Below are 15460 nucleotides of genomic sequence, written 5' to 3' on the forward strand. Positions count from 1 at the left end.
TGCACACTGCTATCTATCTACATTTATGTGGTTTAACATGTAGCATATTTTAATTTAAAACTTTATTTTCAGGTCACTTTTCATCCAAAAATTTTGGTGCAAAGTTTAATTTCTGATTTCGCCTGGGCATTTTAGTCAATTTCTCATTCTTATGGCATCACCCTTAGTTAGATAAGATGATACAATTTCTGTTTGTGAAACTTTTACAGAAGTACATTGTATCTGTATTGATTAGTTAATGTTTAAAAATGTCTCTTGGATGTCTAATAAATGGGAGACCATCTGAGAGATGGTATCTGTTACCATTAAAAGCTATACAGTTATATTTCTAAGAATTAAGAGTATCAGTTGATTGCGTTCTCCTGAAATTACTTTGATATTTACAGCAGTTTTTATTAGTTCTTTGAGAATTGCATACAATGTATTTTGATTATATTCATCCCTCTAGCTTCTCCAAAATCTACCCCCGATCCCTACTCACCCAACTTTGTGTTCCCCCTTTTAAAACCTAGCAAGTCTAATTTGTGCTGCCCATACATTCATTGGCGTGTATCCATTTCCTGGAGTGCATTCCACCTACCAAGGCCACAACACATCCTTAACGAAAACTGACTCCCTCCCTCCCAGAAGCAATCAAGGACCAATAGCTCCTCAGCTAAGAGTGGGAACTCACGCTCACCACCCCTCTCTATGCTGGTCCTTGAGTAAGACTTGTACATGCTGTCACAACTGCTGTGAGTTTCTGTGTGCAATAACCATGCTGTTTCCAGAAAATGTTGTTTCCTATAGTCATCCACCATCTGTGGCTCTTATAATCTTTTAGTACAATGATCCCTGAGCCTTGGGAGAAAGAGGGGTGACATGTGACATAGATGTCCCATTTAGGGCTGAGCATACCATAGTCTCTCATTCTATGCATCTTGACCAGTTGTGGATTTGTCTGTCAATAGCTATCTATTAAACAAATAATCTTCTTTGATGAGAGTCAAGAGCTTCACTAATATATGGCAATAAAAATAAGGCAGTATATCTCAAGATAATGAAGGTAATATATACACCAACATCTCAGAAAAAAATTCAACACATTTGCACTAAAATCAGAAACAAACAAGAATGTCCATTTCCCCTTTACTGTTCAATATAGAATTTGAAATTTTAGCTAGAGCAATAAACAAATGGAGGATATCAAGAGGATGCAAATAGGATAGGTAGAAGTCAAACTATCCTAATTTTCAGATGATGTGATTCTATACTTAAAAGATCCTAAAGAATCATACTGAGAAAGAAATAAAGAAATCAGAGAAATAATACCATCCATACTAGCCTCAAAAAAAAAATCTTGGAATAAAACAACCCAGAAAGTGAAAGACTTCTACAATGAAAACTTTAAGACACTGAATAAAGAAACCGAAGGTGATTCTAAAAGTCAGAAAGACCTTGAATGCTCATGGGTTGGCAGAATTAATTTTGCAAACATGGCCACCCTACCAAAGGCAATCTATAGATTCAACACACCACCAATCAACATTTCAACACAATTCTTCACAGAAATTAAAAAGACAATTTACAGCTTCCTATAGAAACATACACACACAAAAAACAGGATAGCTGAAACAATCCTGAATAATAAAAGAACCAGGCACATCACCAGCCCCCAATTTCAAGTGATACTACAGAGCTACAGTAATAAAAACAGCATAGTATTGGTATAAAACCAGACATACTGATCAATAGAATTGAATTGAAGACCCAGAAATAAATCCACACATCTGTGGACACCTGATTTTTTTTTATAAAGAAGTCAAAATTACACACTGGAAAAAGACAGTGTCTTCAACAAAACTAGGTTCTGTACAGCAAAAGACACCATTGTTTGCATTAAGAGGCAGCCTGAAGAATGAAGAAAAATCCTTACAAGACTAGCCAGAGCTACACAATGAGACCCTGCCTAAAATAAAACAAGTTAATAAATAGATAGGTAGATAGATAGATAGATAGATAGATAGATAGATAGATAGATAGATAGATAGATAGATAGATAATAAAAACCCAAACCAAGAAAAATCAAAACCCTAATCATCAAGAAAACAAGCAAATAAATTTAAAACTGTGGCATGGAACTAAACAGAGTTCTAAAAAAATGAAATACAAATGGCTCAGAAACATTTTTTTAATGTTCAATATACTTAGTCACCAGGGAGATACAAATTAAAACTACTTTGAGATTTCATCTTATACCAGTCAGAATGGCCAAGATCAATAAAACAAATGACAGTTCATGCTGGCAAGGATATGGAATAAAGGGAACACTCATCCACTGTGTTAGGAGTGCAAACTGGTGTAGCCACTATGGAAAATATTGTGGAGGTTTCTCAGAAAGATAGGAATCAATCTACCTTAAGATCCATCTATGCCACTCTTGGACATATAGCCAAAGGATTCTACATTCTACTATAGAGACACTTGCTCATCCATGTTCATTTCTGCTCTATTCATAATAGCCCAAAATTGCAAAATTGAGTAACAAAAATGTTGTATATTTACACAATGAACTATTATTCAGTTGTTAACAATGAGGTTGTGGATCATAGGTGAATGGATAGAACTTGAAACAATCATTCTGAGTGATGTAACTCAGATACAAAAAGACAAACATCACATTTTCTCTCATTTGTAGATGTTAGCTTTGAATCTTTAGGTATGTTTGTTTTACTTGGAATACCCATAGAGGTCAGGAAATTAGTAACTGAGCATGGATAGGGCCTTTCAAAAGTGCACAGATAGAAACCAATGATATAAAGTGTTAAAGGGAAATAATAGAAACAGAAAGTGTTCAATTGGATGGGAGATGAGAGGTTAGGGTAGAAAATGGAATACAAAGAGGGATAAATAACATTAAAGACCTTTGGGAAAAAGTCATATGGCATCCTGCTGGTATAGAAACTTCCTATATATATACACACATAAATAAAAAGAATTGAAATGGAGTTAACCAGTAACAGAGTGATAATATCCCTCTGAGACATCACAGGCTATTAAATAAATACACTAGTCTCAGGAATGGGTTACCATTTTTTGTATTGTTAACAAGTAATATCCTATAGATGCCCAACATTGCAGTCTATTGCCACTCATTCTGGTTACCCTCTAAAAATTAACAGTAAGAACCTGTTGCTGAGGATACCAATTTGAGTCTTAGAACATGGAGAAATCAAGCTGGCTCCAACCCAAAAGCATACCAACAGAGAAGACTAACCATCAGCCTCACCTAGTTGTGAACCCTATAAGCATTGTTTTCAAAAATATATGTTGATGCTATGTTACTTGGTGCACAAAGGTTTGTAACTATTGTAACTAATTCATTGTGAATTCTACACTTTAGCAATGGTAAGTCAGTCACTTAGTATTTCTCACTAAAAGTTTCACAGACTGTCTTCTGTTTGTAAAGAATTACTGAATCAGTCAATCTCTCTTTCATGTATTAGTACTCTGGTTATTTTCCATAAAATTTAGGCCATGAAGCCTATGAAAATATGGTTATTGAGGAGAGGGTGAAAGAAGACATGTGAGTAAAATGCATTCAGTTTGTAACTAGGACTTCAAGTAATTCAGGAGCTGATTCTATAGGTTAGCTAGATGATCAAAGCAGTATCCATGTCCAAATGGTTCATTCAGACAAGGTGAAGTTCAGGATTTATACATAAATAAGTAATTTTACAAGTTGAATCATGTGAGAAAGGCACTACATGAAAGAATCCAGGCCATGAGCAATGATTAAAGCTGTAAATAAAGGACTAATACAGACAACAGGGGCAGAATGACTGGCTCACAGGAGCATAAACAAATGAATGAATGAATGAATGAATGAACCTGTGCATAAATGACAGGATACACCTGATGCTAAGATTGAAGACTTAAGGAAAGCAATAATGCTCTCTCACGTTCAGAACATGGATCAAGAAAAGTTCTTTATATAGTGGTGGTGGGAATTTACTAATTCAGCCACTATGAATAAGTCAATATGTAGCTTCCTGAAAATAAAACTACCAAAGGACTCAAAGTCAATGTATTACAAAAATACTTACTACATCGTTGTTGGCAATAGCTAAGTTATGGAACCAAACTAGGAACAATAAATGAATGTATAAAACAAAAGTGGTGTATACACAATAGAATGGTCTTTGGTCAGAAAAAATGATGAACTTATGTCCTTTTCAGGAAAAATATATGCACCTGGAGATAGTCATGTTAAGTAAATTAAGGCAGTCTCAGAAATATAGGTATATATTTTCTCTCATGTGTGGTTCCTAGATTTTATAGAGATTCAAAAAATCATGTATGTATATATGATATTACAGTATAAGCAAAGCTGTCTAATAGAGGGGACTAGCATGCAGGGGAAGAGGAGAGGGAAGAGTAAAGAGGATATGAGTAGAATGTGCTCAATGCACAATTTATAATTGTGTGAATGTGCCCTTATGTAGCAAAGTACCATGTACAATGACTATATACAATGAAAAAAGTAAAACGAAATGGTACTTAGCCCTAGAGCAGAGTACCTTTAATTTCTCTGGAGGAGATAGGTACAGGGGGTGGGCTGGGTGGAGGGTGGGAAGGGTGGGGGGAGCGAGGACAGGGGAATCTGTGGCTGATATGTAAAATTAAATTAAATTATAAAATAAAAAAGAAAATAACCACAGTACAGACTTTTGGCCTATTTCAGAGCCTATGGTGATTGTTAGGGCATCAACAATTTTAATATTATGGTAATTCAGGATGCCACAGACTTCATATTTGGCAACAATTAACCTGGAAGCAGGACCAGACCTATAAATGGGATGACGGGTTAAAACCAGAGGAGACATTATGGTGCACACTTAAGACCAGTCTAACAGGTGCACAGACTCAGCCCTCCAATGATGCTATGGATTAGACAGAGGAAGATGCCAACCAAGTGTCTTGGAGGAAAATTTTTTTTAAAAAAAGGAAACATAGCACAAAACGTAATTCTTTTACTCAAAGGTTCATCAACTGCTTCAAACTGTGAGACCAGTCATACTATTATTTCATCAGCCCTGGGCTGGGAAGAGAAAGGCTGAGTAAAAAGATGCTGCCAGCCGCCACCATGAAAAACAAAATGTAAGATACCAGTAAGCCATGAGCCATGTGGCAACTTATAGATTAATAGAAATGAGTTAATTTAAGATATAAGAACTAGATAGCAAGAAGCCTACCACTGCTATACAGTTTATAAGTAATATAAGTCTCTGTGTGTTTACTTGGATCTGAGCAGCTGCGGGCCCAAGTGGGACTGGAGAAAACTCCAGCTACAAATGGTGCCCAATGGCTTGAGTTTCCACCTGAAACCTGGGAATACTTAATAAGGAATTCTAAATGCAGCCAAAACCAGGTTCCTTCTTCATGTCTCATGCAGGTGGTGAGACGCCGCAACATGCAGGCTTGAGCTACTCTATGGAGGGTTCATAGCATGTGGGCTTGATCTACGCCATGTTACACAGAGGTGTCTCCAAGCTGTGCAGCATACAGCACGGTGGATTTAGCCTTTGCTAATACAAAAAGAAAGGAAGGAAGGAAGGAAGGAAGGAAGGAAGGAAGGAAGGAAGGAAGGAAGGAAGGAAGGAAGGAAGGAAGGAAGGGAAGGTTTTTGGGCTACACACTGCTGAATGGAAGCATAGACTGACTGCCCCTCAGAGTCAGAGGACAGCATGGCTCCCAGAACTAGCAGTGAATTATCCCCACCACGTTGAAAAGCTGAGGTGGGCGGTGTCATTCAGTACTAACTGCTGCAGTTTAAAGCAATAGATTCAGAATAAGACAGATTGATATGGGATAAACCTCTAAATGATTTACAATGTGTGTAAAAATCTACGTAGGCTTGGAAGAGAGAAAAAAGTAATATATGCAGTTGTATAAAGAAGTAGATAGTTTTAAAAAATAAAGTCTTTAAAGAGAAAGTAAAAGTAATATAAAAAATAACCCATGTAAAGATGGATATCACACAGAGAATCTGGATTGTGTTGTCTTTGGGATTTTTAACTCCAGAGAGACATTTGATTGTAAAGGCTGCTGAGTTAAACCAATATGTGTATTTTTTTTGTGTGTTTTTGAGACAGGGTTTCTCTGTGTAGCTTTGCACCTTTTCCTGGAACTCACTCTGTAGCCCAGGCTGGCCTCGAACTCACAGAGATCCGCCTGGCTCTGCCTCCCGAGTGCTGGGATTAAAGGCGTGCGCCACCACCGCCCAGCTCCAATATGTGTATTTTAAAGGTACTTTGACTTCAAAATTTGGATATAAGTATATATTGCTTTGGAAAGGAGGCTCTGTTTGTGTTTCCACAGGAAACAAGAGGTTATGGATTTGTTTCAGGTTAAGATACATCAAGTTTGACCAGCCAAGACCACCTGAAAGGTCTCCAATGACACCATGGCCCAGATGATCCAACATACAGAACAGTTTCAAGGCAACTGGCTCAGATAATACAGCCTCATGGACTACTCCATAATTAGAAATTTTTCTTTGTGTCCCCATGAGAATACAGCACCCTCATCCAGCAGGAACTAGTATGAGAAGCTATGCCCAAATTCCCAAAATATTGTTTATGAATGTTTATTTTTATTTAAACCAGGTTGATTATAAATGCAATCTCTTTCTAAAGAAGAAAGGGGATAGTATAGATAATGATAGCATGAAGGGGTAGATTAATGAACCTACTTTTAAAGAACAACTTGTTCAGAAATGTTTCATGTTTATGTAACTCATTTAGATTATAATGGATAATTAATAATTAGTCTTCTTTGATAGTCAAACTTATAGTCATGTTAAGTTTTCTAGGTATACACAGATATAATTCAATTAGGTAGGTAATTTTCAAACTCTTCAAAGATCTACAGAATATGGCATTTAAAATGTTTTAAAAAATTTAGACTTTCTGGACAGTGAAACATGTTGCTCCTGGCAGCACCGATTTACTTCAGAGAGAAAGATGGGCATTGAAAACACTCTATATGGAGTTTATCTTCTTCTTGGCAAAAATAGCCATTTGGGAAAAAAAACTGTTCTTGCCTGGACTGTTTGATCTTGCCTGGACATACAGGACCCATAGAAAGGTGACCACTGAACTTTGCTTGACAAAATGGTCCTTCAGGTTCTTGCTTCACAGAGGAAACTACCAGACATTCTACAGGACACAGAGAGAAGTAACTGAGAGACTCTAGGCCTATGGGCTGAAGACAGATGCCCCAACTTTACAAAAGAACTTTGAATGACTATCAGGCTATCAGCTGTCTCTGTCTACTCTCTCAAGACTCCCGAAAGTTGTTTGCATCCTTCTCCCATTTCTCAGGTTATATCCTTCTGAGGTCTTTGATATAGTTTAAGACTAGAAAGCTATAATTTCCTTAGTTATCATAAAAGATAAATTAGAAATGAAACCTTAGACTCACAAATATAGGATAGATAAGATATCTTCTTTAATTTTGACAAATACAAATAGACTAGATATTATAATTCTTGCTTGATAACTGTTTTGTTATATGTAATTTTACTATGTTAAAGTTAAAACCTTCCTTTTTGAAAAAAAAAAAGGTAAAAGGGTGAGGTGCTGTGGCATGTTCTGTATGCTGTGAATGTGTTGCTCTGATTGGTTGATAAATAAAACACTGATTGGCCAGTAGCCAGGCAGGAAGTATAGGTGGGATAAACAGACAAGAAGAATTCTGGGAAGTGGAAGGCTGAGTCAGAAGATGCCAGTCTGCTGTTCATGGAGTATGTAATTGTACAAGGTAAAGCCACAGAACACGTGGTGACATATAGATGAACAGCAATAGGCTAAGTTTAAATGTAAGAGCTAGTCTATGGTAGGCCTGAGCTAATGGCCAAGCAATTTTGATTAATATAAGCCTCTGAGTGATTATTTTATAAGTGGCTGTGGGGCCTGTGGGCTGGGGCAGGATCGGAGAAAAGTTCAGTTACAGTCCAGTTTTTAAACTCTCAGTCAGAAGTTCCAAACAAAACAACACTATTTTTAATTAAAAAATAAGGCTATGGCAACAGTGTCTCTCCATCACTTCCTCTCTTCTTCTCTTCCTTGCCCCACCCCTCAAGGCTCTTCCTATGAAAATCAGGTTTTGTCAAGAAAGGGTGTAAAGCACAGCTCAGTAACAGCCTCACTAGAAGCATTCAGTGTGCATAATGGATGGGCCTGACTCATCCTTCTCCTGCTTGCTGATCCACATCTACAAGAAGGTGGATAGTGAGGGCAAGATGGAGCCACCAATCTACTTAGTACTTGTAATCAAGAGGAGCAATTATCTTGATCTTCATGATGCTGGGAGGCAGAGCAGTGATCTCCTTCTACATCTGTTCAGACATGTTTGGGTACATGGTGGTGCCACCAGACAGAAGTCTTTGTGGATGTTAATGTCACTCTTCATGATGGAATTGAATATAGTTTTGTGACTGCACAGGATTCCATACCAGGAAAGAAGACTGGAAGAGAACCTCAGGGCAAGAGAACTACTTATTGCCAATAGTGAAGACTTGGCCATCAGGCAGCTGGTTGTTCTACTCCAGGGAGAAAGAGGATGCAGCAATGGCCATCTCTTGCTCAAAGTCTATGGCAACATAACACAGCTTCTTCTTGATGTCAAGCCTGATTTCCCACTGTCTCTGGTGGTGAAACTGTAGCCAGACTCAGTCAGAATCTTCATGATGTAGTCTGCCAGGTCCTAGTCAGACAGGACCAGATGCAGAATGGCATGGGAATTGCTTAGCCCTCATAGATGGGCACAGTGTGTAAAACCCTATCTCTAATTGATGGTGGCATGGCCAGAGGTGAATAGGAACAGCACAGCTTAGACTGTTACATACATGGCTGGGGTAATGAAGTCTCAAACATAATCTGGGTCATCTTTTCACAGTTGGACTTGAGGTTCAAGGGTGCCTCAGTGAGCAGCATGGGTTGTTCCTTGGGGGCCACATGCAGATTGTTGCAGAAGATATGGTGCAAGGTCTTCTCCATGTCCTCCTAGTTGGTGACAATGCTGTGATAAATGGGGTACTTCAGATGAGGATTCTTCTCTTGTTCTGGGGCTAGTTGTCCAGGTAGGAGTCTCACCATCATGCCCAGGCACCTAGGGCAGTCCATAATGGAGAAGAATTTGGCCCAGGGAGCATTGTCACCCATAAAGCTGGCTTTGCCCATGTCAGAACCATTGTCCAGAACAAATTGCAGGGATATTGCATCATCCATGACTGAATTGATAGCAGGTGTAGACCTGTAGCAGACTGGTTGCCAGAGGCTTGTGCTCTCAGGTGGACACAGACTTGACCAAGATCTGAGTCTTAATTCCAGCTTAACTATTTACTGACACTGGGAAATCTACAAGCTACTGGGTTTGTCTGATATATGGTTTTCTGAGGAAAACTTACTAATACAATAACTACCTTACTATATAACAGGTATCCAATTCTTGAACTCTATCTCCATGGTCCAATAAATTAAAAGGAGTTATTTTTAATTATGTATATGTGGTATATCTATCTGCATGTGGGTGTATACACCTGAGTGCAGGAGCCTGTGGTGGCCAGAAGAAGATATTTGATTCCCTGGAATTAGAGTTAGAGGCAGTTGTGAGCGGCCCAACATGGGTGCTAGAAATTGGGTTCATCATCTGTAAGAGCAGTATATGCTCTTAACCCCTGAGCCATCTTTCTGGCTCTTAGATTCAATACTTTGAAAAACTAGTAATTTACATGCAGTATTTGCACTAACTTTGACAGTACATTATCAACACTATTATTAATACAGTTATTAAACTTCTCATTGCACAGATCTATATCATCTCCTCTAGTAGACTAGTTTCCTTGTGAGTAGGAGTTTATGAGGCAATTTAACTTTATTTAGGGTAAACCACCTTCTCAATTTGCCTAAGGCAGAGGAAGATATCAATTAAGGAACTTTCAGTGCTGAGGTCAGTAATATCTTAGGTAAGTCAGACATATTCTCTCTGCCACATATCCACCATATTTAGCTCAATTCTTAGGAACTTTAAAATTAACTATTTTTTCTTCCTCACACCAGTTTTAACTGTTTCAGCTTACTGAGGTGGACCAGCAAATCGTAGAAAACTGTAGTTAATAACAATAACACTTTATAGCTATTTCCTGTTAAAAAAGAAACACTCCAATTTTTATGACATGTTCACTTTATTTTTACTAAAAGGGTAATCTTTGTGATGATGGATTGTTAATAAGTGATACTTTCAATCACATAGTTCAAATAATGGTTCACTCTTGAAGTTCAAAGAGTATGTTAATTGTTTGCAAACTATATAAGGCGTACTGTAAAAACAAAGTCCCAAAGCAATGTAAGAATGAATTTTGAAAAAGAAGTATGAGTTATTGTGACTTTTTGTATAATGTAGGCTTCAGAGTTCCTTGTCTCTTAAGTACCTTTTTTCCCCTCCAAGAATACATTTCTTAAAATTTTCAAACTAGTTAGGCAATTTGGGATTCCTCTGGGATTTTGATGCCAAAGCTCCACTGACATTTTGAGAAGATAATGGGTATAATTACTTTGCCTGTAGCAATATCACTGCCTTTAAAATAAAAGCCTCAGGACTTTTTAATGTATTAGATTACATTCTATTCAAAGGGACAGGATTTATTATACAGGAAAAAATGTACTAAGAGAAAACTGATCTTGCTTCCCAAAGTCTTTATTTTTTCAAACACGTATTTTAAAACTATTAGCACAGATTTGAAAAAAAAAGTGCTCTTCTAATCTTCCATTTACAAAGAAGTCAAGTTCCTCTGGTATGTCAACATACACTTGATTTTCTTCCTTCCGTGAGTCACTAACCTTGTTCCTTTGGACTCTGAGTCACAGGTGATGAATAATAGTGGAAAGACCAGTGTTTTCTCACTGTGACCAATGTTTTAACTGCTGCACAAAAGAAAGACCAAAAATGGTGACAACTGTGGTCCTTAACATCAAGCTTCCCATACAGAACAAAGAAGCAGAACTGAGTGCCTCCAAAGGAGTCATCATGATACATTTTTTAAATGGCACAGTCTATGTGTATTTGGGTACTAGAATAAAGAGGACTTGGTCTTAAGAATGAGCTAACTAGTTACTAGCATACAGAATAATGTGAAATGTTCCAGATAGAGCCAGAAAACAGACCCAAAAGATATAGGGACATCTTTGGAAGAAGCAGAGGCCTTGAAAGAGTACAGCTTGCTACCCCTGGGTTACTCAGCAGGCTTCTTTATTTTTAATAGTTTGTTTTATGTGCACTAGTGTGAAGGTATCAGATCTCCTGGAACTGGAGTTACAAACAGTTGTGAGCTTCCATGTGGGTGCTGGGAATTAAACCTGGTCCTTTGGAAGAACAGCCAGTGCTCCCAACCCCTGAGCCATCTCCCCAGCCCAATATAGGGACATCTTATACACTTACACATATGGTATTTATCTCAGGTCCTAGACTTGCTCAAAACACAAGTGAAAGGGCCCAGGTGTCTATTCCAGACCTCTTCCTACTACAAAATACTGCTGAAATTCTATCATGGGCATTCTTTTCCTGTACAAGTATCTGTTGGTAAAAAGTTAAGTGTTCCCCAAAAGTCTATGATTTAAACTATTAGCTACTATGAAAATTTATGTACAGGAACTGAAAAGATTCTTGTCATTTACATTATCAATTTTTTCTAATGATTAAATGGGCAGTATTGATGGTAGAAATAGGAGGTCTGAGTGTAGAGATAGGGCCTTTTGTTCAGTTGGTTGGTTAGTTAGTTTTACAGTCATGGAAAATAAACCCAGGCCTTCCCACATTGTAAGCAAAAGGTCTTCCCCCTTATCCAAGCCCTAAATCATGGAGCTCCAAATACCTTCCTTTCCCAGACCCAGGAGGACAAGTCACTATAAGCACAAAACAGTACCACACTAACTAAATATTACCCAAAATTTCATCTAAGACCAGCCCCTAGCCTCATTCAGCAGAAAACAGACAGTAAATAAATAATGTAAATGAGCCAAAGATGGCAGCCACACAGGCTTCCTCTCAATACAGATGGGATTAGGCATGAGAGGAGGCCCAAGGGATCTCTGGTGGGAAAGGCTTTCATATCCATCTGTCCTGCAATTCTGAGACTGATATGTCTAGTGCTCTGAGTTCATCTGTCCTCTCTCCAATCTCAGTGATCCCTCCTTGCATAAGTTTACTAGCAGTTTATCCTCATATTAGTAGACAAATGTATGTACACGGTAGGTGTCTGTTGTATGAGTTTGTTCATACACTAGGAAAAGAAGGAAAATAACAAAAGGAAGAGATTAGCCTGTCCCCGCTGCTGTATTTAATGCACTGTGGACACACAGCTTCATCATTACAAGGCTCAGAGATCAATACAATAGAAAGCAATGACTGCATGAAGAAATTGAGGCTCAGAGAAGTTAAAGGCTTCCCCCAGGGCACAGAATTAATCATGGAAAGAGCTAGGCTATGCATCCAAGGCTAAGTCCAAAACTGATTTTCTTGATACCATATGCATTAACACAATTAGGATCCTCGTTTTTTTAAGTCTCTATTTTCTCCCTCCAAATTCTGTTAAACAGATAGTACATCAGTAACTTTCAATAGACAGAGGTAGGTCTTCAGTTGACAACATTCACTGCATGCCAGAGACATGGCATGATATATGAGATAGAAGGTTATTCTAAGATAATGACATTCAAAGATGTAGCCTCAACTAGTAAACTTCGCAAGCCATTTAAACTTTCTGTAGCATTCACTGAGTATCAGAAAAAGTAAAATAATAATATTGTAAGATAGGGGGAAAGTCAGTGTAAATCATTCTTTAAACTGTACACCATGGTGGAAAAGGAAAATAGTAGTAAAATTGAAATGAACTACACAACCCAAATATCCATCAAAGAAACCAGACTCTGAAGGCTACAAGATATATGGTTCCATTTATACGACATTCTGGAAAAAAGCAAGGTTGTTGAGACAGAATACATCAGTGATTGCCAAGGACATGAGGGTAGCTGGAAAGGGCTGAATCCAAAAGGGCATGAGAGAACTTTGGAGTATGATACACGTGTTCTCCATCTTAAATGTGATGCCAGTTATGTGACGATATGTGTTTGTCAAGATACACAGCACTGGCCACATTAAAAAGCATAAACTTCATCTCAATAAACCAAACTGGGGGAATAAAGTAAAAATGGGTGCCAAACACTTAATTCTAACTAGTCATAAAATGCTTGTTCAATTTCTTTGAGGATCCATTTGCATCCCAATGCCCCAAGATGTTTTAGTTCCTTTGGAGGAAACATTTGCTATGGGTTGTACAGCATTTTCATGATCATGAATGATTAATATGGCCTCCTGCTCGAAGATCTCTGCAGATGCTTTGGTGAGAGCCACATTCCAGGTCAGTTTCTTTTTAAAGCAATCTCCTTTTGGCAAGAGGCATGCCTTTACTTTAGGCTTCAAAAGTGTTCTGAGCTGAATTGGTTTCCAAATTCAGGGATCAGCCAGACAGCCAGCACCTCCTAGCTCTTTATAATATAGGAAGACCTGAACTTGTTATCTCCCAAAGAGAATATCTAAGAGCTTAGCCATAATTACCAGACTCAGGAGTCTGGCTTGCCCTTTCTTAATGCAAAGCAGGCTGCTGCTGAATCAGAAGAAAAGCCTATAGAGACTTTTACTATTTGAAATGGCAAAAAATTTCCAGGGTAAGCATTCAACTGACATTAGCAGGGCTTCCCATCTCAAAATCAATTTGCAACATTTCAGTTTTGAACAGCAAAGGCCAAAGGGATAAGAGCTCAGGTTTTTTGTTATTGTTGTTGTTTTGGTTTTTGACAACAGGACTGCATTGCCTTTCTAATCTAAGAGATTTATTTAAAAAGAACCCATGCACTCTGGCTGTAACACGAATCCCTAAAGGTCTTTTAATAAAAAAAAAAAAAAAACTGGAGCCTGGTATTGGGGTGAAAGCTGAAAGATCAAAGAGGAAGAGCAAGTCACAGCCACCACCTCTTACCTCACCAACTCCTCTACCTGAAAAGCATTCCTCAGCCCATAGGCCTCTAGCTGAATGAGCTTCCTCAATTGAAAAGCCTTAGTTTCTGTCTCCTCATATCTTATATACCTTTCACTGCTTAACCATCACTTCCTTACTTAGTGCTGGGATTAATGGCAGGTGTGCTTCCCAAATACTGGGATTAAAGGTGTGAGATCTCAGGTGCTTGGATTAAAGGCATGTGACTCCCAAGTATTGTAATTAAAGGTGTGTGCTACCACTGCCTGGCTCTGTTTCTCTCTTAGACTGAATCAATTTCATGTAGTCCAGGATGGCTTTAAACTCACAGAGATCCAGATGGAGCTCTGCCTCCCAAGTGCTAGGATTAAAGGTGTGTGCCACCACTTCCTGGCCTCTATGTTTAATCTAGTGGCTTGTTCTGTCCTCTGATCTTCAGGCAAAGTTTATTAGGGTACACAATATATTACCACATCTGGCTAGGGATTTCCAGTTTTGTTTTGTTTGAACTTGGGAAAACTATTTCAATTTTTCTACATGATTTGTTTCTGAAAGTCTTGACAATGGCAGTAAGTGAAGGTGCATGTTTAAAATCCACAACATTCAGATTTATATGAAATAGTTCGTGTTTTTCTCACAACTGCTGTGATCTGTACCTTTTTTTCTCTAGTAAGGCAAGGGAATGAGGCAGTTGGAACCTACAATATTTAACCAGAGAGCTCCAATCTTGAGCAAACCTTTGTACCCTCTGATTAGCAATTACAACAATCTGGCAATGGAAGACAAACTTCCTTTTACTTTCTTAATCATTTTTTAAATCTTTTAAAATACACAGGCTCTGCATTTGACTACTTTTTTGCATGTTAACTTCTTGTGGGAGGGAGCCACTGATGGGTGATGTGGTTCTGTATGCTGTGAATATGTGTTGTTCTGACTGGTTGATAAATAAAGCTGTTTGGCCAATGGTGAGGCAGAATAAGGTTAGGCTGGACATTCCAACTAGAAGGAGAGTAAGGAGAAGGGAGAGCAAAAGAGACACCATCCCTTAGTCAAGGAAGCAGCATGTAGTGGCACACAGATAAAGCCACAGAACACATAATGACATATAGATTAAGAGAAATGGGCTGAGTTAAGTTATAAGAGCTATCTAGCAAGAAGCCTGACCCATAGGTCATACAGTTTGCAAATAATATAAGCTTCTGTATGTTTACTTAGGATCAAGTGGCTGCAGGATGCAGGAGGGAGAGATTTGTCCCAACCGTGGGCCGGGTGGGACACAGGAAAACTTCTGACTACAAGCCACATTTCATTTAGTTGAGAGAATTCCTCTTTCATTCCTGTGGAATGCTTTTCAAATAATTTTGCTAATTCCTCCAGCCACATTAC

At 38.3% G+C, this 15460-nt stretch overlaps 1 pseudogene; it reads right to left on the reverse strand.

Annotated features, from left to right (window-relative positions):
- Positions 1-7536: 7536 nt before the first annotated feature.
- On the reverse strand, positions 7537-13819 carry LOC143270879 (actin, cytoplasmic 1 pseudogene; annotated as a pseudogene).
- Between the last annotated feature and the right edge of the window lie 1641 nt (positions 13820-15460).

This window comes from Peromyscus maniculatus, chromosome X (assembly GCF_049852395.1).
Source record: "Peromyscus maniculatus bairdii isolate BWxNUB_F1_BW_parent chromosome X, HU_Pman_BW_mat_3.1, whole genome shotgun sequence".
Classification (NCBI taxonomy): domain Eukaryota; kingdom Metazoa; phylum Chordata; class Mammalia; order Rodentia; family Cricetidae; genus Peromyscus; species Peromyscus maniculatus.